This window comes from Ambystoma mexicanum, chromosome 3p (assembly GCF_040938575.1).
Source record: "Ambystoma mexicanum isolate Mex_15411 chromosome 3p, UKY_AmexF1_1, whole genome shotgun sequence".
NCBI lineage: Eukaryota > Metazoa > Chordata > Amphibia > Caudata > Ambystomatidae > Ambystoma > Ambystoma mexicanum.
The window spans coordinates 758433318-758456798 of record NC_090925.1 but is presented as its reverse complement, the minus strand read 5'-3'; the positions used below and the strand labels follow the sequence as shown (position 1 = coordinate 758456798).

General features: G+C 45.3%; 1 long non-coding RNA gene across 1 annotated transcript; it reads left to right on the top strand.

Moving 5' to 3' along the window:
- Nucleotides 1-755: 755 nt before the first annotated feature.
- On the top strand, nucleotides 756-17385 carry LOC138580816 (uncharacterized). The gene is made up of 2 exons (XR_011304351.1): nucleotides 756-1106; nucleotides 10616-17385. It is a non-coding gene; the product is annotated as an uncharacterized lncRNA (long non-coding RNA).
- The last annotated feature ends 6096 nt before the right edge of the window (nucleotides 17386-23481 follow it).

Genomic DNA, 23481 nt, shown 5'->3' with positions numbered 1-23481 from the left:
TCTGTTGCTGTCTTTAATGGTGTCTGATGGTATTCCAGTCATACTGCTCCCCCGAACCCCCACTTGACCTGGTGAGATTTTACCCCCGCTTAGCTAATGAGATCCTAAGCCTACGGGCCCTTACTCCCCCTTTCCAGGTCACGGCGAGATTTAAAGTCTGATGTGGGCACCGGGGAGACATACACCCCGTGTACCACAGACCTGTTCTTTGGCCTACTCTTCCCTGGTGTGGCATTGTAGACCATCTCTTCCCCTGGGCCATGGTGAGACCCTATGTTTACGTATTTGCCACCTAGGGGAACCTTGGGTTGCTGTGTCTCTAGGGCCCAACTAGAATCCTGTGCCCTCTGATCTCCCCTGGCCCCATATCACAGCCCCCTAGCCACCCTCCTCCCCACGCTGGTAAAATTGTAGAACACTGGCGAGGTGTCAGGTCTGCTCGTGTCATCCCCAGCCGTGGTGAGATTGTAGGCCCAGCACCCCACCCCCTCTTTAGACTCGGTAATATTGTAGCTCCACCCATTTCTGGCGTTTGTGGGAGTTCCGCCCGAGCCCAGCAGGTCTCTTCTTACTGGAAACTCTGCCAGAGGTCGTGCCTCAAGCCCTCCCACCTGCTTCCTGTGGTGGTGCTCACGTGACTCGGCTTGAGCTTGTTGGAGGGAAACTGGTGGTGTGTCTGCTGGGGGGGCGGGTTCCAGCTCAACCTTAAATACAGTGACCATGCCTCCTCTCCTCCTCTGCTTCTCTGACTCTGAGCCAACCGAACCGTGGGTGCCACCATTAACAGAACTGCGACAGACGTCACCACCAACATTGAGCAATACCCTGTCTGGCTGATCGCTGCCACCCTCGAGAGCAGGGCCAAGCAAGCACCTGCTGTCCCGACCCAACAAACCTATCCAACTTCGAGCGAGACCTACTAGAACTACCCAATCCGCGTCCAAAAGGCTACCCAAGTTGAAACTCCGCAAAGCCTCCTCATGTCCACTCTCAACATGCTTCTCAAAGTGGAGACCCAACAAAAATATCCAGGTTTCAAACCAGCTTCCAGACTAACTGAAGCCACCCACCGAAGGCAACCCTGGCAAGGGCACCTGTGGTAACTGGTAAGGTTTAACCCCTCTTGCCCGCGTTTGTTGTCGCTATCTCCTTCTCAAATGCTAGTTCCCTTTTATGCCAAGCCTGGTCTGGCCCACACCAATATTCAAACTGCTTCTGGAAAATTTTAGAAATAAGAAAACATTTTTCAGAATGTTCCAGAAGTGAGTCATTCATTTTGAGGGCGCTGTATTGAGATAGGTCGGTCGGTAGAGCCGCTATCCTGCAAAGGTCGAAACAATGATCAGAATTACGTTTGGCAAGAGCAGCAGCTGTTATTGAAGTGTCCCTTCCGTATGCTGTATGACTTGGACAAACGCACAATATGTTTATATTCTCCCAGTTACAAATACGTGCTATGAAAGTTGCAGAATTTGGAAATAGGTTAATGGTAACTTCTAGAAATTAGGCGTTTAAATACAAATAAGCGACCCATTTCTCTCATGCCTCCAAATGTAGCTATATCTTGTTTGTAAACGTTCCAGAAGTGAGAATCATAATTTCTGTTAATTTCTAGAAACGTACTCTGTTTTCCGGAAACGTACCACAGTTTTAAGATTCAATACTATGACGTTTCAGAATTTTAAGACATATATTTTAGAGAATGTTCCAGAAGCTGAAAAGTTTTTCCGCTGCGGTGCATTTCATCAGAACTATGAAGAACCTCTGGGGTGTGGGTTAGAAATATTCTATGGAATGACTAATGCCTGTAGAATCTTCCTGGTTTCGCCCAAATGGTTATACCGAGAAGTTGAACGAATTTGAATTTGAATGTTTTGCATTTTTGGAGGAACGTTTTGACACATTCTGAGGAGAGCGTTCTGATGAGAGATGCATGACTTTCTTCAGTTTCTGTTCTCTTGCTAGAACTCCTGATAAATATGTGGACATTCTATAGGAATTGTCGCAACAGCGCCACATTGAAAAGGCCTTTTTCGTCCATACCTCAGCCTTCGCAAACCCACCGCCAAACCAGACCAGACATCATCATAGGAGACCAGACATCATCATAGGACACATATGCACTGAACATCAGCAAACATTCAAATGCTAGAACCTTATTTACAAACATGTTTTAACATGTGAAAGTCCCATTGAAACATTTTTGTAAATAAGGCCTGAGGTCCCATTCACACAAATGTTTTCCAGGACTTACGCAACAACAAAACAAACCACACATAGCCTCGCACAGCAGCACATGAAGGCTACCAACCAAAAAACACACCTAAGCTCAGCGGTGTAAACTGAACTGAAGCTGCCAACAGCACATCACAGCTCTCTTGCTCTTTTCTCCCGCTCAGTCTTATTAACTTACCCTACCCGCTTGATTTTCTGATCCGTCAGTGCGCCAGCCGACCACTCGGGTGGTGACAGTGCGCGGTATAAATATCCTTTAACATAACATAACATGTGAAGCATAGTTTGTGTATGTTGAAATCACAGCCAATTCACAAAAGTGTAATTGAAGCAAATGCGCGCAAAGATAGCGCTCCAAAAGTACCGCTCTGCCGACACCAGCATATGCCATTACATGAGCAGGGGATCGAACTCAAATGACACCCCCTATCCCGCCAATGTTCATATGCAAGAGGCCAGAGCGCACACCTGCATGCCCCGGCTGCATGCCCACGTATAGCATGATGTTTCACAAAAAGTAGCAAACCATTGGCTCCTTTTTTCCCTTTCCGAAACTTGCCCCTGTTCCAGCCTCGAGCAAGCCGAATTTGGAGGTAGGGGAATATGCAGGAAGTTGTCCACTCATTTCTCAAGATTTCCTGAAAGTGTTGCACTCTCCCCCACTGTTTGACACCACTTTTACCACTGGATTCGCAATTTCATATTTCTATACGTTTATTTCTGCCTTGAGCAAGTTTCCCTGCCAGCCATGCTCGCCTGACAAATGTGCTCTTTCTGTGTGAAGCACGGAGCTATTCCAGGCACTACTCGTGAGATGCGCAAATTGACCACTGCGCACATTGGTGGATGCTTTCTAATTCGCTGCGAGCACGTGTGCAATTTGCTCCTGGGCCCAGATTACAGAAACTTTGCACCTGTGCAAGTGAAAAGTTACACTGTATTAGCACTAGGGCAAAGTTTGCCCTATGTTTAACAACACTGGGACACCTTAGCAAACCCTTGCAACACGGCAAGTGCAGTTTGGCATATTAAAAGCACTGGTGAAAAATTGCCCTAGTGCAAAAAAAGATGTACTTTTGCATCAGGGCAAAATTTGCTCTAGTGTTAATACCATTCTGAATAATTACTAGGGCAAACTTTTCCCTGGTGAAAAAATGTAGTGACAATGCAAGTTTTTTGCATTAGGTCAATTTTTTGCCCTGGTGCTTTTAATATGCCAAACTGCACTGGTCGTTGTGCAATGCTTTTCTAATTTGCCCCAAGTGTTTTTAAAAATAGGGCAAACTTTGCCCGAGTTCTACTACCGTGAAACTTTGCACTTTCACCGGTGCAACATTTCTGTAATCTGGCCACAGGTGTCCATTGCCTTTCTGATGCAGGCCCATTGTACCTATACCCTAATACTCTGAGTGGGGCGGCTATGCCGTTTACACTCCTGGAGCCAGGTGCATACCCAGGGCACTGAAATGTCTGCACTCCCTTGCCCTCTACTCTTTTCAACATCCCTGGCTCACCTTCCCGCCAAGGGATTGTGCCCGGCTTTCAGAATCTGTATACAGACTCCACAATTGAATTTAACTAAATGACAAAGCGGGATATTTGGGAGGATGAAGTCGTCTGCTGCAGTCTGCTGAGTAGATTCAGTCAACACTATGGCGCCACATGACAGTATGAAAAAGTTCATTGCTGTTATTAAGCTAGTGCCCGGGCTCGCTCCCCCCTTAACTGCTAAGGACCTGTATTTTCGCCCTGAATTGCATATTTTATTTATTTATTTTATTTTATATATTTATATAGCGCCGACTGCCCGCAGGCATCGGGGCGCTTACAATGAGACATATACAAAGCTCAGGAAGGAGCCCAAAGAGGAGACGGGACAAAAGACATAATTATACCAGATAACTGATTCAGAGTGGCCTAGACAGGGGTTTACTTAAATAACTCTGTTTTGAGTTTTTTTTGCGAAATACCAGAAGATTGGACTCCAATCTAAGGTGCTTTGGCAATTTGTTCCAGTTGGGGGCTGCTCGGTTAGGGAAAGCTCTGCCCAGGCTGAGTTCTTTCTTGAATTTCAAGGGTGTTATGAGTCCATTAGCTTCTGATCTTAGTGCCCTACGTGGATGGTAAAACGTAAGTTTGGACTTCAAGTAGGCAGGTGCCTTGCCATATAAGCACTTATGAGTAATGCACATAGCCTTGAATTGAATACGTTCCTCTATTCTCATCCAGTGAAGGTCTTGTCTGGCTTCACTTATATGTTCACTTCTTGCTTTCTTTTTGACCATTCTGATCGCGTTGTTCTGTACCAGTTGGAATTTTCGGATGTTTTGCTTACTAGCTCCTGCCAGGAGAGCATTACCATAAGTCTAGGCGTGACATGACGGTCGCTCTTGCTATTGTGGCATAGGAAATCATTGTGTTAAAAAAAGTGTGTTGTTCTGCTGGTCCAGTTTTGAAAACAATCATAACATTTCAGGTTATGACAGATGTGATTGGATTCGCTAACTGAGAATATTATGCTGCGAAGGAATGGCGCATTAGCTTTCGAAGCCTCAAAGACGTTCTTCATAAGATTGTAATATGCGTCAGCTGCGTCTGCAGAAGCACGACTTTGAGGCTTCAGAAGCTAATGCTTTATTCCACCCTGGCTTAATATTCTGTTAGTGCATAATCTTCCCAGTCCAATAGACGGTATCATGCCAGAAACTGGGTGATGTATGGGACAGCATTGTAAGCCCCGCCCACTCTCAGGATTACTGTGAGTGGACCACTCACAAACCTTATACCAGGGATTGGAATTTTATTTTCTAGATCAAGCAATATTTGTTTTTCTGTAACTCCAAACAAAACAAACAGCAGGTTTCCCAAAAGTCAAATAAAGCATGTTTTGTAGAGATTTAGTTTTGGGGCGCATCTCAACAAAGTTATTTATTTAGAGAATTCCTCTGCGGTGCAGAGAGTGCCTTAATGTGGGCCTCTTGTTGCTGCAAATGACGGCAGTGTTCGTGGTGCGTTTGGGGGCGGGCAGTGGTGTGAGAAAATGAGGGGATTCCTGGCCGGCCGGTCATTCTGAGAAGCCAGTAGGGCTGAGTCACAAGAGTATACAATACCCGGGGGTACTCTGTGAGCATGTGGGCCTATATGTCACATATACATCACTACATGCCCAAAAGTGCAGTTCGTGTGCACGATTTAAAAGCCAATAGTGTTTCATCTCCAGCCACTATGCACTGCACACGCTGCTATTTGGATGCACACTCGGAAAGTAAAAACTGTAAACATCTCCACGGGGGCAAAGGGAGATTTCTGCCCCATTGCTAAAGATCAAAGGGGGCCCTTCCCTCCCTACACAACCCTCCCTACCCCCCCCCCGCCACTCCCCTCTGTACTTGGCATGTGACATCTTTTGCAAGCGGAACACCTCGCGACTTTCAGGAAGTTTCGAAGCTTTCAAAAGTGTTGTCAGTTGCACCATTGGGGGAAATTGGCCAACTGAAGGGTGAGGCGAATTCGCCCACAAAATGTCGACGCAGTTGTATTCTATTCTATGACATATTTTAAGTGAACATCCCCCGCTCTGAACACTCAAGTGCAACGCTTTCTTTAACGTTCGAAACAGATTGTAGGAGACGTAAAGGGTCGGAATTGTTAATGGAAAAGGCAGAACGTTCAATGGTACACCGTTTCAACGAACACGTTCTACTGGCTATTTTGTAATACTGAAAATATGATATTAAAAAAAGGATGTATTATAGTGCCCTCAAACCCCACACATGTATGGCCCGAGCCTTCCAACAAAAAAAAATTAGCCCTCAAAGTTAACTGCATATTTGTGTATACCCGTGTGTTGTTCTTCTGACCTCTGCAGCAGTTCAAATGTACCTCGTATACGCAACAAAATTATGGAGGGGGACGGAGGGGGAGAGGAGCCGTTATGCTCGGCAGGGCAGAGTTTGTCTCCACCCTGGCAGTGCATCGAAATGAAATAGAACAACGGCAGTTAGTTACAAAATGGCGGTGGCGGAAATTGCTTCAAGAAGCCCAGAATGTGAGTTGCTAAATTAAGGACTGAGGCCCTTTTAAGCGTGATCGCCTTTAGTGCTATTGTATCCCATAGGCCACACCAGCTTTTAAGGGTGCTGGCTGTCTGCTTCTTGCTGTTAGATTTAATCCATCAGCTGTGTTTTTGGATACCGAGGCTTGAGCCTCATTACTCCATCTTCTATGGTTGAGTATGTAGTCGTGGGTTGGGATTCTTCATGGTCTGTGTGGTCTTGTCGCAGTAGGAGGGACTCAGAAGCCAGCCCTATATACCCGATCTGTTGCTGATGGAGGAAGGGGAAGATTATGTTTTCAACTGACCTGTTAGGTAGAGGGGATCCGTAGTTACAAAATACTTGCACATTCCGAGGCAGCATTCCAAATGAAACCAAATTCCTCGAACGCTTCCTAATGGAATTTGTGGGGGGTGCTGCCTTTTTACTGGATTGTTCCGGGTGACCGTGTCTGGCTTTGTCTGCCCACATTTCCGTCGAAGTTCTGCAGGGTTTCCACCTCGGGCTTGGAGGTGATTACTGGCCTGGTAAGCCCTAAACTCGCCCGTTTCCCGGCCAATAACGTTATATTCTTGCAGACACCCCTGAACAATAGCCCATTAATATGTCAAATGAGCTAGCAGCCCGTGCAGTGCAGGTGAGAATCTAGGGGATACCTTTGAGCTGGAGGGCTGAGCATCTTCCAAAACGTCACAGGGACCATTACGCCAAATTTAGTACGAGTAAGTCAGAGTAACTCAGGATAACCTCCTTGTGAATCAAATAGTACTCTCCAGCTGCAAGTCAAGGGTAAATTAGAGCAACTTCTCGGTGAAATGGCCGTCTCCAAAATGGAGCTCTTGGTAACTTGGCCTAAACTACCGCCAAGAACTCTGCATGCTTTCTCGTAGCCTCTCTGTCCTATTCTCTGGAAACCCCAAAAATTAAGCAGTTTCTTGAGCTGCGTTTTTGGTGAGAACCATACACCCCGAAATGCGTAGCATTGTGCAATTTCAAAATGTTGATCCTCGAAGGTGAATACATTTCCTCACGGTCGCAGACATGACGTTTCCAGTGGACGCCCTTATGGATGGCAGTCTTTACTATTCAGCACCACATTCACTCATTGCCACTCACAGACCAATTGTTCACCTTCTAAGTCTTGACAATCATGCAGTAGCATGAGGGGCCAGCTTGAAACTGTAGGGTTCAACACAACGACCCACAACGTGTTGCATTGCCTCCCCGTGCACGGCCGCATATGTTTACAAGACCTTATGTGGTGCAGCCTCAGCATATCCTAAGCTGGGGGTTATACTCCACCGCTGGGCAGTTTTTTTGCCACCCATAAAAAATTAGGCATTGTTGAAAAGTCTTCAATTTCAGAGTATTCAAAATGTTTGCTTTTTTGTTTATTGGCAACAATATTTTCTAATTGAAAACTGAAGTTTGTGGCACAATCTTACATCGAAAAACAGTAATGGCCACTTGCCAGAGCAGAAGAAGTTTTTTTTTTTTAATCAACTGTTTGAAGGATCTATAAAGCACATTTTTTTTTAGGTCTTAACAAACAAGCTTCCATTTTTTAAACGTATTAAAAACGTATTTGGGAGCACGGGAAAGGTTAGAATTGTTATTTAAAAAAATGCTACATTTATCATGAAACGAAAAATTTGACAATTTTTAATAAACGTTTAAAAAAGGAATTTAGTTTTTATTGTAATTCCCCGGTGAAAGAAAAGCACCACCTTTCATCAAAATTTCGCACAACGCAGCAAATTCAGATTTGTGAACATTGTGTCACACAAATTTGTTGGTGTAATGTCAAAATGTTTGTGTATTTTTCTATAGGAACTTGGAGGAAGTGAAGTTAGATAATGTTGTACCCCACTAGCCCTAATAAGGCCTGCACACATGGCAAGGTGTTGCCAAAGTTCTGTGGCACACACTACTGCATGCCGCCCGCTGCTGTGCAACATGGAACACACCACTGTATCAAGCTAACCACTGCAGAATACCTTTATAAAGCAGGCCCGCATCTGCGCTACATGCTCCTGAGACAGGCCTGATGCTGTGGGCCACCCCACCCTAGCAGGCACAGTGGTTTGGGATACCATACCATAGCCTGTCCAACACTCTAGAACCCTTTTCTAAGGTAGGCTTGATCTGTGGACCTGGCTACCGTAGCATGGCCACTGCTGTGGGACACCATACTGAAGCAGGCCTGGCTTTGTGGAACACCTCATCACAGCAAGCTGTCTGCCGTGGGACACCATACCATAGCTTGTCCAACACTCTAGAACCCCTTTCTAAGGTAGGCTTGATCTGTGGACCATGCTACTGTAGCAGGCCTGGCTTTGTGGAACACCTCTTCACAGCAAGCTGTCTCATGTGGGACACTATTTTGTAGAAGGGGACTATTTTTGCATATGTTATCGGGGGGGGGGCTAAGGGGATAGTTTTAATGTGATTTTATGTTGGGGCAGAGGGAGGGTCAGGCGGTTTAGCCCCCCCATACAAATGCCACAGCAACTGTAGTGAAATGGTCCATGTGGTGAGTTGCTGTGGATCAGTCAATGTGGAAGGCCTAGTTCGCCAGGATACCTTGTTACAGCAGGCCCAGTGCTATGGAGCACCTGACCGTAAGCAGGCCTAGTGCCGTAGCACACTCTGCTGAAGAGGCACAGCTTTTGGATTACCCTAGGCAGCAGGCCCGGTATGGCTACCTTATTCCCCTCCTCAAGGTGTATGCAGCGAGGACAGAAAGGCCCTCCGATGAGAGGCCAAGGACTGAATGGGCATACAGATGGAACTCCCCTCTAAACCCCACGTGGTGTAGCCCACCTCGAGACCGCAGTCTTTAAACTGAGGGTTACTCACTCTCTCCCACAGTCACCACATTTAGGAAGCCAGCCCCCTTCCCCGGGATGCTTAGACACTTTAGCGCAGTGGTATTCACACTTTTTTTTAGGCCGAGCCCTCCCTCGAGTAAAAATATTGCTGCAGAGCCCCCCTAAATGTAATTTCTGCTTATATCTTCTATTAAAATGTAAAATGAGTCACTGTACTCCCTTTTGGAAGATCCTTGCACCCCAATGGATACTCTTGGAGCTCCCCCGGTGGGCCAGCCCCACAGTTTGAAGACCACAGCTTTAGTGCTTTTTGATTCCTTTGGGGGCAGCTGGAAGAAAGGGTGACTTGTGCACCAACACTAACAAGCAACAGCTGATTTGCAAATATGGAAGTCTTCCTCTGCCTGACAGAAGGGAGCCCTGACTGAGAGGGATCGGGGGCATAGTGCTGCGAGAGCAAGAGGCACTGGATACCGCCTACACTATGTGGGCCTGATTCACATATCATTTTTCAATGGGACGCGCCAATTGAAAACCCCTTTGTGAATCAAGTCCCGTGTGCCAAAAGCAGCAGGAAGTGTTCAGCTTGGATAGGCCTGCTCGGGACTCACCAGTGCTGCAAAGCCAGGGCTCAAACTGGAGACTGTGCAAAGTCCGAGGGTAAAAGTACACGGGTCCAGGTATTGATGGATAGCCTGAAAGTGAGGGGAACGCTGGAGACCATGTAGGGTCTGAGGTTGAAGAGAGTCAGTAAACGACAGCCTGTCTCGGCAAGTTGGTGTTTATTTACAGCCAGACAATACGTCTTGGAGGACAAACTGGGGACATCTGAAGACCCGGGTCTGAAAGGCTCGATGATAATGATGAGACTATTAATGATGATACAACTAATGATAGAAACATATAAATAAGAACCTGGTGATATTGGTTGCAATAATACAGCATAATTAATACGTGTATTATCAAACATACAAACGTATATTTCTCATCCTTATTATCAGCAAAAAGCAAATATACTAATAATATTAATATTTAAACGACCAATAACATTACATTACAAAAGGCTATCACGTGTTTAATATGAATGACAAGAACACGTATTGGATTTTGCACAGCCTTCACCCCGCGCCGGAGGTACAGGCGCTTACCGCAGAAGCTCCCATCACCACACTCAAGGCCATGCTCCGCGCGCCTGCCATGGCGGGCTCAGGGGCTCCTGCGTTGTGCACGTGGTTGGGTGCGCGCGCGGCCTCGCGTCATTTCCGTGTTCTTGGCGGTTGGCTGACGTGTTCGCTCTGCTGTGACGGCTAATCCTCTGTGCGCAGCTTTCCCTGAGAGGATGTCCTCGTCATGCGGTTTGAGATAGTTTTGTGTACGCGTTTGTGGTGCTAGCGTATGCAGCCTTCTGTTGCTTTGTGGAAAATAATGTTTTTACGGTAAATCCATTCAAATATTCATTTTGCTGATGGCATTTTTGTTGTCCTGTTTCAACAGGGAAGGAGACGAGGGGGCCGCGGATTTCTCCGGTCGGGAAGAGCGCACAAAGATGTCGTCTGCGGGAATGGCAGGCAAGAGGAACCAAGAGGCATTGTGTCATGTCAGGAGTATGTAGGGCCTTTGGCAGGGGCACAAAGAAGCCTACATTTGGGGGCAGAGGGGCTAACTGGTGATGGGAGGGGCTCCTTCAAAAAATGGGCGTGGCAAACTTGGAGGCTCTGGCCCTCTGTTCTACCCCAAGGGTTATCTGGCATGAGGCCCAAGTATCAAATGGTAGCAGCCCAGCATTGCACATAGGCGCACACGCAATGACACATTCACTCACTCATTTATCCCCTTAAGTGCCAAGGATGAGTATGCTTGTCCTTTTTGTATAGACTTGCATAATATCCTGCCACTTTATCCCATTTACCATACACTTGCTCATTTACATGCACACCCAGCCCCCATACATCATACACTCATTCACACATACACGCTCCTTGCACACATGCACACATACACAATAAGCTAATATACACTGCTAGTTTCAGAAAAGGCTTTCCTCACGTCTCTGCCTAACAAAAAGCAAGTTTGCACATCAGCCCCTTCCCCTCAGATGTGAAAGAACATATAATGGGGAGGGGGCTGATGTGCCCATTTGATTTTTGTTAGGCAGAGAGGCGAGGGACGCCTTTCTTGAAACTAGCAGCTTTAAAGTTTTGCTGTGTTTGTGCAAATACATTTTTCTGTACAAACAGTACAACTTTAAAGTCGTCTGTTTCAGGAAATTCTTCTGTCCCCTCACTGGTTAACAGAAAAGTATGGCGCGCAATGCCATTGAACTAATCGGGCTTCAGCCCCGCCCCTCAGCTCACATTTGTGAGGGGGCGTTAAGCCTGATTAGCACAATGGAGTTGCGTGCCTGGCCTTTGGGCACCAGTGCAAATAGACATGTTATCCCCCCAGTTATTGTGTTGAAAAGGCTACTTTAATAGGTTGCGTTACATATTACCCTGGCTCAGTGCCATATAGGCTCACACAGTGCTTTAAGTGGGGTGACAAATCGATGGGAGTGTGTAACGAGGGTGTGTGGCTTAAATTATGGGCGTGGCCTGAAGTGTTCCCAGCACAGGACGATTTAAAATCGAGCCCAAGCCCTGCTGGTGACATGCAAGTGTCTCATCACACTGTGCTATTTCACGGGTGCTCAATTTCTTTTGTTTAGTGAAACTAAAGGAATCTAGCACCTACGAAATAGCACAGTGCCATTTCGTAGGTGCTGGATTTCTTTTGTCTCATTCAGTAGACTGCTTCACACGAGTTTTATGTTTCAAGCAGTCTATTGAATGAAACAACAGATAACCAGCATCTGCGAAATAGCACAGTGCGATGTGACACTGGCTTGTCAACGGTAGGGCTCAGTTTTCAAATTCCCACCAATGGAAAAAAAAGTGGCTTTCCTGGGAGACTGCTGGGGCTCAGCCACTGCCGACTTAAAGCACTGGGCTCACATAGCAATGTGATACTGTGAACTAACCTTTCAATGCCCCCCACGCCTAAGTTCCTACCCTTCCAGATCCCTCCCAGCTCCCACAAATCACCTTCTCAGACACAGACAAACTGAGCTCTGTTGTCCTATTCTGCTCCCCCAAAAGACTGTAATCCTCAATACCAAAGCCACCACCAGTGGGAAGAACTCCAGGAAAGAAGTGTTCAACTTCCTCACCCTCCACTTCTCTGGCCATGTCGCTGCACACTAGCTTCCACGCCAATAATAGCCAATGCCCCCAGTACCTGGTGCATCTGAAAACATCTGCACCCTCCACTCCACTATGTCCTCATTGAGTCAGATTCACACTCCATTACACCCCCTTAAAAAGGACAGCTCAAACTTCAGGTCTCCCCTTAATGCCACTGTAACTCTAATCTTGTCATGTGGTACCCGGGCCCTCACCGACATCCTTGCCAATCGCTAACAGAAAAGTCCTCCCCTGAGCACCTTGCACACAACGTTCAAATGTTCCAGTAACTCTTGCATGGGCCGCAACTCAATCTTCTTAGCTGCCACCACTTCAATAGCACCATCAGCTCTTCCACCTTCTCGACCGACAAACTGGAGCACATATGTACGGAATCCAGCTTAATGCCCAAAAACGTTAACTCCAGGACCTCCTCCTTGTCCCCCCCTAGTTTCTCTATTCGTCCTACCCTCACACATCTCTCGCTCAGAGACAGAGAAGGTCTGGGGGTGATAGCTCTTGAAAACCTCTCCTTAAGTGCCCTTATAAGGTTCCAGCTCCTCCATGTACCTAAACGCCTGATATGCCCCCCAAACACCAATGAGCAGGCTGACGTGACCAGGTGCTACCAATGCCAAAAAAATCACACTGGGGGTGTGATTCATCCCTCGCGTGTCACCCCTTGGCAGATCACCACTGTGCAGCATTGCTTACTACTTTCTGAATGGGAGCCCAGTGTAATAACACGACCTCTACTTTAGGGCTGCACGGTGCGACTGCAATGCAAATACAGATTACTGCACTACTACACAAGTGTACTGCACTCTGCAGTGTTCTTGCACATAACACATCACCTACCAGACTCTCAGCACTACACAGTACAATTCTAGTGAATTGAAACCGATGTTAGTGTTGAGCAATGCAATTAAAGTCCGTTCTGGTATCGCTTGCTACCTTGCAGCTTAAATGCTGTACATTCAGTGACATTACAGTGCAACTCCAGTGTATTTGGACACTGTATAGTGAAACCTCAGTACAAATGCACCAAATGTAGTGGGGCATCAGCGTATTTTAGTATTGTTAACTGTCACTCTAGACTATTACCCATGATTAAGGGTAGTGCAGTATAAGTATAGTGTATTATTTCTGGACTGCATGCTGTTACTCGTGATAGTCCACTTCAATGGCATTGAGCACTGGCACCAGTGAAATATTCCTAACTGTAGTAGGACAGGGAAGAAGCAGTTATGCCTCAACATAGTTGGTTACTGCCTATTATACTTCTTGTACAATTAAACGTACCCAGACTTAATTACACCAGCATCTATGCAGTTCATTTACAGTGTAATAGCTGTGTAGCTCCGCAGTGCATTGCACCGGTTAACCTATTCGTGCAAACATGCACGGTTATGCATCATCACAGTTTTGTGCTGCTGGACAACATGTCTGCAGAGGGCTGCTACAGCCGCTCTCACTGTTACTACAGTGTGTTATGTTATGTTATGTTATTTTGCATTTATATAGCGCCTTATATACCATTGGTATGGTCTGAAGGCGCTGGTAGGTTGAACGCCCAGTTCTGCACTGTGTCACCCAGTGGTAGAAGTGTCCCAAAAAAAGTAGTGGAACTGTGCTCTCGGCAGGGCAGAGGGTAGGTGGAAGCATAGTGCAACATGTGACAAGGTGTTGTGGCTGCGGCATTGCAATAGTCTTAGTGACTAGAAACTAAGGATCCTATTACAACTTTACACTTGCTCAGGGACATGAGTGGACAAATCATCTGTATAGCATAGTGAATATGGTCGTCAAAAGTAGAGGAATGATAAACAGATGAAAATAAAAGTGGGACACCGCTCTGGACCGTTCCGGCTCACTTTCATCACTGGTGTCACTCCCGTATAGTTTCGCTAATTCCCCTTTTGTGCAGTACAACTGCACTGCTGTTCTACTGTATTTCAGTGGTGCAAGGCAAGTACATAATTACTTCCGTGTAGCTTGGTGCTGCACATTGCACCTGCAGTATACTTGGAAACACCGATACAATTCAGAATGTCGGTGTTTTCACAATGTAACAAAGTTCTGAAAGCCTGGTGCAGTGTGCTGTTGCTGCCGCACGCTGTATGTGACTATTGCTGAGCCTTTTTGCAGTGTCCTCCCAGTGTAACTCAGTACTATGCAGTGCACTTGAAAGTACAATGCAACCTCTGTCGGCAGGCGCTAAATACAGCATCATGCACCAGCATACTGCCCAGTACTGAAAAACGATATGTGTTCGGTCCTTCGAGCACAGTGGAGTACTGAGCTCTGTGCCGGCAGTGAAGCCCCAATGTAGTGTAGTATTGAGTGCATCTGAAGTGTAACTCCAGTGTTACGTTGTGCTGCACACTTTGTCTGCAGAGTAGTGCGACACAGCAGTGCATTTGCAATGTGTATAGAGTGTTGTCCATTCCAGAGCATGCCTCTGAAGTGCAAATGCATAGTGATTCAAATGTATTCCAGTGCTTAGCGGCATACATGGAGTGTAGCTGTGCAATACTTTGGTGTACCTGTCTACACGTAAAAACAAAACAAAATGTAACAAGTGAAACTCAACAAAACGCACAACACTTAACACAACAAAAACATAAGGAAACAAACTATACCACAATATATAACACAACAAACATAGCACAACAAAATATAGCGCAATCCATGCAAACGCATGACACACAATGCAACATCACAGCACAACATGAGATGACATGATGCAGCATACATAGCCTAACAGGACAGATCATGGTTTCCTGCCTGCATTGTTACTGCAGAGCCACCATGATGTGAGTCAGGGAAATGCACCTGCAGTTTACTGACACTTTAGATAGAGCTTTGTTCAGTACCATGCAGTGAGCGGGCACAGTAACCCCAGGAGATCCACTTTTCAGCAGTGTGTAGCCACTTTCATTTTACTGAAACACCCGGGTAAGTAATGACCCTCATATAAGAAATATACATACCATGATTCGCTAGGATCATTATTTTGTAGTTTAACTCCCAACTGCTATTTTGTTTTTAACAGAGTCATTTTATGTTACCTGATTTGCATTTAAAAAAAGTAAAATTGTTGTAATGCGGAAAAGCAGGGGCGAGGCGCCCACTCCAATTCCTGGCCAATATATTACCTGAACAAGTGTCCAAAAACAATCACAGGATTAAATCCCAATCACGGGGTTGATTCCTTTTTCGCACTGTTGTGCTCCTCCAAGTGTCCAAAAAATTCACAGGCTTAAATCCCAATTTGCTGCCCAATAGTTCACAGGGTTGATTCCCTTCTTGCACTGTTGTACTCCTCCAAGCGCTTTCATATCTGCAATACTCATCAGGGAGACAGAGTTGCCATTCAATTCAGGTGAAGCCAATATAAATGCAATTGCAGTCTCTAGGAATCATGGTAATGTACTGAACCCATTTAAACAATTCTGGTGACCAGTGAAAGACTCCCTTCCAACACACACACATAATACTTTTAGCAGGGTGAGGGGGGAAAACCATGATTATGGCTCTCCAGTGTAGGGCGGATGTTGTAATGCGGTGTCACATTTTTCTAATTACAGAGTAGACACAGTGTGTTATCAGCAGCCTGTTAGTGTAACTTCATAGTACTTACAGTACAATGCTGTTGACATTAAGATGCAACCCTATAGTAACCTCAGAACAAATTCAACATATACCTTGTGTGATAGCAGTGTTGGCGAGAGTGATACAAATAAGGCAAGTATAACTAAATTTCTACCATTGTAACCCTTGTCAGTTCAGAACAATACAACTTTAACATGTGTAATTATAATGTAACCCTATTGTAATTTCGGTTGAACTTGTGTTCATCCATCGTGTTATTCAATGGTAACAACTATGCAGACCTAGTCTATTCCCCACACCCCCTTGCACAAGTCTGGTGTAATTACAGGACAACCCAAATGTGACAGGTATGTAATTACAGTGTAACATCTATGTGTCTTCATGCAACCTGTATGTAACCATTTTCTAATTGCAGTTTAACATTTGTGTAACCATGTTGTAATTGTAGTTTACGCACTTTGTTTCTGAGATGTAGTTTCAGTGCAATCTCTTTGTAACACTAATGCTAATTTATTACAAATGTTGTGCAAACCTGTAGTAATTCCAATGAGGCCTATGTGTAACACCGATAAATCCTTTTGCAATATTGGCATAACCTGTTCTTAGCCCTACTGTAATTCCAATCTAACATTGGAGTTATTCCATTGTAACCTCTGTTTAGCCATGATGTAATTATAGATAACCATTCATTGTGTATTGTCAGTGTAACATGTCCATTAATCTAGTGCATTCAACTTGCGGCTGAACTCACTGTATTTCTATTCTTGCCTTTGCAACCACGGCATGATTCCAGAGTCATTTCTGTATAGTCCTAGTGTATTTCAGTTTCAATGATCTATTCAACTGTTGTGTTATTCCAGTGTTACCTCTGTGTAACCGAAGAGTAATTTCAGTGTAAGCCAAGTGCAACTATCTGTCACTTTAGTAAAATACGGTGTAACCTCAGTTTCAGTACAGTTTGAAGCTAGTGTCCTATTACTTGTTGCAGTTTGTATGGAAGTTAAATCCCTGATTCATCTGAGCCTCCAAAATGTGCCCAAGTGAGACACTGCCTGTTCCTATATCATCCAGGCAATGCCTCTTCACTAGGGAGTAGGAGTGCTCTGGGGGCGGACAAGATACATACAGTGCATCCAACGTCTCCCAATTCGGACTACGCAGTGACCATCGAGATGTACAGTGGAGTCATCCATAAAGTAGAAAGCACTACTAAGCTTATGCATACAGTGTAGTGTTTCCTACTTTATGGATGAGTGTACTGTGGGCTTCTGACCACGCGGATCAACAATGAAAAGGAATATGGCTTCGAAGCATCCCTGACGTCAAATAGCGGAATGACCGTCCCTTCCCGCCATTTCCATAATGCAGCAAAAGTCATTTTAACTTGTCTATATGCTTTGGTGGATTAATAAAAACATCTTTCCCATTGTACGGGCCAGTTTTTGGAACCTTTACTTGATGTTTGATTAGCTGCTTGTATTAAGCCCGTTTATAAATAAATATGTTTATATGTGGTCATGCTTGCAACATTGCGTCAACAGCCTTCCTTGACAACTAATTTGGAAAAAGATTGAAAGATGTGGGATTTCTGTTGTAAGTTTTATAGAGTATAAAACTGTTCCAAGCCAAATAATCTGTGCAGATGATGTGTTTTGCACGTTAATAGGTGAGGCTTTGCCAATCTGCATATTCTTACCTATTTGACTGCATGCTGCTGGTTATAGCCTCGCATAACATGAGATGAAGCCGGCTAGCCTGTGTACACTATATGAATGCAACTATACTATGTAACCCTCGTAAGTAATGTATGTAACATGTGCAAGAAATTAATGTAAACAACCTTTCTTAAGTGCCCAGATACACCAGGGCTAGGTGTGCTATACAAATGTCAAAATAATTAAATAAACATCAACAATTTTACATTAATTTACCATCAATAATTCAAGTGGAAACTAATTGTAGGTGGCAAAATGAAATCAATAATAATAATAATGATTATAATAATAAGGATAATAATGATAATGATATCAGGTTTGAATGTAGCACTGCATGAGATAAGCGCTGCAGTAATAACTGTGATTATTGCCCAGCTCAGTGGCACTCCATGTATTGATTTTGTTTTATGCCCGGTGTTCCATTATATGAGACTGTTAATGTCTCTGAGCCCCTTATACTGAATTCAGGATGTCAGGGATGGAGATTAGGAGCTCATCCCCTTTTTAAAGATATTCCCTTTGCCAAGTACACCTTGGAGTGCTCTGTAGGGGTTAACCTTCTAAAGAATAAGTGTGTTGATTTCTTATGAAAGATTTGATAAGTAAGGTGGGTTGTAGCCAAAAGCTGAAAGGTCCTTTGGAGGGCAACAGTAAGAAATTATTGAATAGTGTGATTAGCTCATAAAAAAATACATGAAAACAGCCTATTTTTTTATTATTTTACTATATGTATTATTTGGATGCATTTTTTAGTAATTAAACTTTGTGTAATTGTTCCTAGGCACGTTTTGGTGCAAAATCAATGAACTATTTCCCATATGTAAATAGGACAAAACCCAATGACATTAGATTGTTGAAAATACATATTTTGGCGATAGTTGGAATTTTCTGAAAAGACGTGAATGTACCTACCTATCTTGGCTACCTAATAACTGCTCCTCTAAATGGAACAGTGCTTGTGGAAAGGGCACTGCCTTTTCCTTTGGCGTCTACGGGCATTTTAAAGAGGTTGCATAAGCATTAGTACCCGGCACACGCGGCTGAACAGGAATACTGTGTGGTGATTGGCTCATTTGCGAGCCATAACACACGGTATTCCCGTCCATGCCGTGCGTGCCGGCTACTCTGTTCCCTGCGAGGGGCGTGGCTGCCCCTCAGCCAATGAGGAGGCTCGAAACGGGGCAATCCCCACTCCGAGCCTCTCCATGGCTGGAGGCTTCCTTCGTCCCCCGCCGGGGACGCAGGTAAGATTTGTTTTTTCCTCAGCCTTTCCTCCCTCCCCATCCCACTTACCTTCTATCCCGTGGTCTCCGGCGGGGGACGATGGAAACCTCCAGCCGTGCGGAGACTCGGAGCGGGGCCATCCCCGCTCCAAGCCTCCACACGGCTGGAGTCTTCCATCGTCCCCCGGCAGAGACCGCGGTACGTTTTTTTTTTCTTCCTCCCCATCCCCTCCCTTCTGCCCTCCCGACCCCACTTACCTTTTTTTTCTTCTGGTCTCGGAATCGAACACGCTGGGAACACTTCTCTTCCCAGCGCGGCGTCTCCCGATGGCCGCCATGGAAAGGGAAAACGGACTACGTTTTCCCTTTCCATGGCGGCGGCCATTTTATTTTAGTTTTTTTTGTTTTAGTTTTTTTCTGTTCCAAAACGTGTTTCGGAACAGAAAAAAAAGCAATTAGTACCCCGGTCTAACGGGCCGGGGTACTAATGGCAATAAGCCACTCGGTGGCGGGCCAATACCGCTCCAAGGTAATGCTCCCGGGGCACCGATAACTTGCCCCAGGGGCATTACCTGGGGCGGTATTGGCCCGCCACCTCGTGGCTTATTGCCACAATACGGCAGGAATTGAACATGTTGATGTATTCATTTTTGCCAAAAGGTGGTGTACCAAATGGCACTATCGTGCAGTCCCAATTCATAAAGGGCGCTTTATAGCTCATCAATGAATACACCAACGCACAATAAAATAAGTCGATGGAAGTAGACAGAGGGCCTCATCACGGGTTGGGCGGTATCTCAGCAGTATTCCTGCCCGTATACCACCCGCGCTAATAGCGATGCCGCCACCCGCTATAAGCGCCGGATCACAGGTTTGGCGGAACGGTAATCCACCATTCCCGTTGGGCCCATTCGGGAATTCATTTTCGGAGCGATTACTGTCAGTGGTATTACCGCACGGTAATAGCACCAAAAATCGGCAAATTCCTGGTGGATTTCCCCCCAGCTCAAGCTCTCTCTCCTCCACTTGCTCACTCAATTGATCTCTCATGTACCTAATTCCGCTGTGCACGATCTGCCCCCTTCAATGGTCCCTTCCCTGCCTGCACCATTACGCGCTTCTCCCGTATCAACCATGGACCTCCACACCCATCCAACTGTAGAAGACAACAATGCTTCATTGTTTACACCTCTGGTGCAAAGACCAATCCTCCACTCTTCTCACTACCTACAAGAGCTTTTTAGCACTGAGCATCAACCCTCCCTCATTGAAACTCCCCTCCTCCTTGGCTTCAAGAACACTGTACTTGAATAGTGGCCATCCTATTTCTCTGACGTGCACTCTCCATCTCCAGTACCTACTCCACAACACTGGTTTTGTGAGTGTTCCTCAGTCCTAGGGCATTCCTCCTCACCCTATAACCTCCCTAGGCAAACTAAATTCCTCCTTTGTCTTTAACTATCACCCCTTCACTGATGATACTCAGATATTCGTCTCCTACCCTCCCTCACCCCTGCAATTTCTGAATGCATAACTAACAGCCGAGCTGCCATCCACCATGCCATTGACCAGAACTGTCTCATGCTAAGCTCTTCAAACTCAGAAGTTATCTTTCTCCCTGTCTCCAAAGTCAACTCTTCTCTCCCCTTTGCCATCTTTCTCCCTTGGACCTCCAAAAGCATGGCTCGCAACCTTGGGGTTCTTTGACAGTGACCTGTAACTCTACCACTTCATCACAGCCACTGCCAATTCAACCAGGTTCAACCTCCTAAACATTAGAAAAATCTTACTACACTACAAACACCACTCAACTAAAGCCCATATCTCCACTCTTGTGCTCAGCCAAGTGTACTACTGTGTGAGCTAACTTCTTGGTCAACCTCACTACTCTTTTGCTCCTTTCAACAAAGTCACTAACTTTGCGACACCCTTTTCAATCTACCTATTTCATTGATATGATAATTTATTTATATCGCGCTCGTACACAAGTGTTTCAGAGCGCGAAAAACCTCTACCCACCTCTATCTACTGTCACAGCACTGGAGGCTCGCCATGCAAAATCACTCGTTTTAAATTCCTGATAGTTATCTACGAATTCATAAATGCACTTTCCCCCATTATCACGCCAAATCCATCTCACTATACTCACCCTCTCGAACTCTCTACTCCTTGTCTCTTCAGAACATATCAGTCCCCAGCCCCATGCCCTGTGCCTCCTCCCAATTTCACACCTTCTCCCTAATTGCCTAACTCCATGGAAGGCTCTTCCTCTGGGCATCAATATCCTTTGAACACTCTTGCAGGATTTTTATGACAAATTATTATTCAAGACTGTGCTATTGCACCTTGTTTGGGTTTTCCAAGTTTCAGGGTGATTCAACTGCCCAAACCTCTTTAAACAGGGTAGCCATTAGTTTCAGCCCGGGTTAGGAGCAACCTGATTGGCTGCCAGACCCGCAAAGGGTGTCAATTCAGTCTAAAATGTATATCCACCAGTTTGAGAACCGTGATGAGATCTCATGTCACTGGGACCTATTTCCCTCTCTTAGGAATACCCATTGGTGATGTGGAATAAATATCAAGAAATGCAAGTGAATTTGCTAACACAGTTAGAATGTGTCTGTAGTTGTGAAAAAAATGTGGCAAAGACCAGAACATGGAATGTGTCATGATGCCAACCCCATTGACGTGTAACACAATGACATTCTGTAAGGAAGGCGGCGGTCCGTCATAATGGCTCCCAAAAAAGGGTGATAGTTTTACACAAAGAGCAAAAAGGATGGGGATTTGAAAAACAGGCTCTTTCAATTGTGTCCAACCAATTGAAAGCTGGAATTCATATAAATGATGCAATTCTTCAGGAATGGTGGGAATAATTCTGAGCTCAAGGATACTTTCCACAAATTATGAAATTTAACTTCCCTGCTGTTTGTGGAATAACACGTAATACGGGGCAATGATTTGTGTGACCTGGATTCGGGGTCAATGCAATGAAAGACCTGAATGCTAAGGGCCCGATTCTCATCTTGGCGCAGTGAGTTAAATAGCACGACTCACTGCGCCATTTCTTGATGCCCAGGCACCACTGCTATTCTCATGTGGGCCTGGCCGTCTTCGCAAAGCACGACAGTGCTTTCGCTGTAATCCGCCTGTTTCTAATGGAAACAGGTGGATTGCAGAATCTCGGCAGCATTTTCGATAAATAACGAGGGAATCGTTATTTAACGAAAATGCTGCCGAGAACACAGTTCCTATACACCAAAGTGAGCAGCTTCAACATTGCAGGATGTTGAAGCTGCTTACTGTGGTGTATAGGAAAGTTTTCATATACACCCGTGTGGTGTATCTGAACACTTTCATTTAAAGCAAGCAGCTTCAACGTTGCATCTTGCAACGTTGAAGCTGCTCGCTTTGGTGTAAATGAAAGTGTTCATATACACTTGTGCGGTGTATATGAACACTTTCATTTACACCAAAGCGAGCAGCTTCAACGTTGCAGTATGCAACGTTGAAGCTGCTCGCTTTGCTGTAAGTGAAAGTGTTCATATACACCCTTGTGTTGTATATGAACACTTTCATGTACACCAAAGCAAGCAGCTTCAACGTTGCCGTTGAAGCTGCTTGCTTTGGTGTACATGAAAGTTTCCATGTACAACACGGGTGTATGGATACTTCCATTTACACCAAATAAGGCTTCTTGTGGCACTCCTCCAGTTTAACAGCACCAAAAGGGCACCGTAAATGTGCGCTAGTTTAGCGCACTTATTAAACTGGAGGAGTGCTACAAGAATAGGCTTCCAAAAAGCCAGTTTAAGAATGTGGCAGTTGCTAGGTTGCTTTGCAATCCATTCTAGCAACCGCCACATGTATTCCGAAAGTGGCGCATTCCTTCCGACTTCGGTAGAATGCGCCACCTTCAGAATAGGTCTTAAGTGCTGAACAAAGGTCATTAAGCCTTTGAACATCCTTTTCGGTACTTAACACCTACATGAGAATCGGGCCCTGTATCTGGATAAACACAGGTACTGGCTAGCATGGATAATTCTTCTTGTTAGTGCACGGTGTATGTGCCAGTGGATTCACGGCGGCATCCATAGACACTGGTAAAAACGTATAACATTCCTCTGGACGTTGGCATCAGGATGGTCCAGCAAGAAAGGGGATGCATAAATGCTGGCAGAAAGGACGTAGGGGGCGTGGCGAGCCATGAGCATGTCCCCAGCGAGATCAGGGGAGATAAAGCCAAAAGGGTGAGTGGGGAGTAGTGTTGGTAGCAGGGAGATGAAGAAAGGGGGCAAAAGACAGATATCCACCTCCTCCAAAACAGAGCCAAAAAGAAGGCTGGCATACTGCGGCGGGTGTGTTGATGCCTCTATTAAGTGCTGAACTATTTAGGGTTGGAGTGAGGTGGGGTTGCTCACCCCGAGAAAGTATTTTAAATTAAATGCTGAAGTTGTACATGTCACATCACACATTTCAGAAAAACTGTCTGAGGAAAAAAGCCAGACACTTTATAATCGGTTCTGTAGAGGAACACATAAAAAATTCGAATACATGCCAGGTCACCAACACACACACAGGAGGATTTT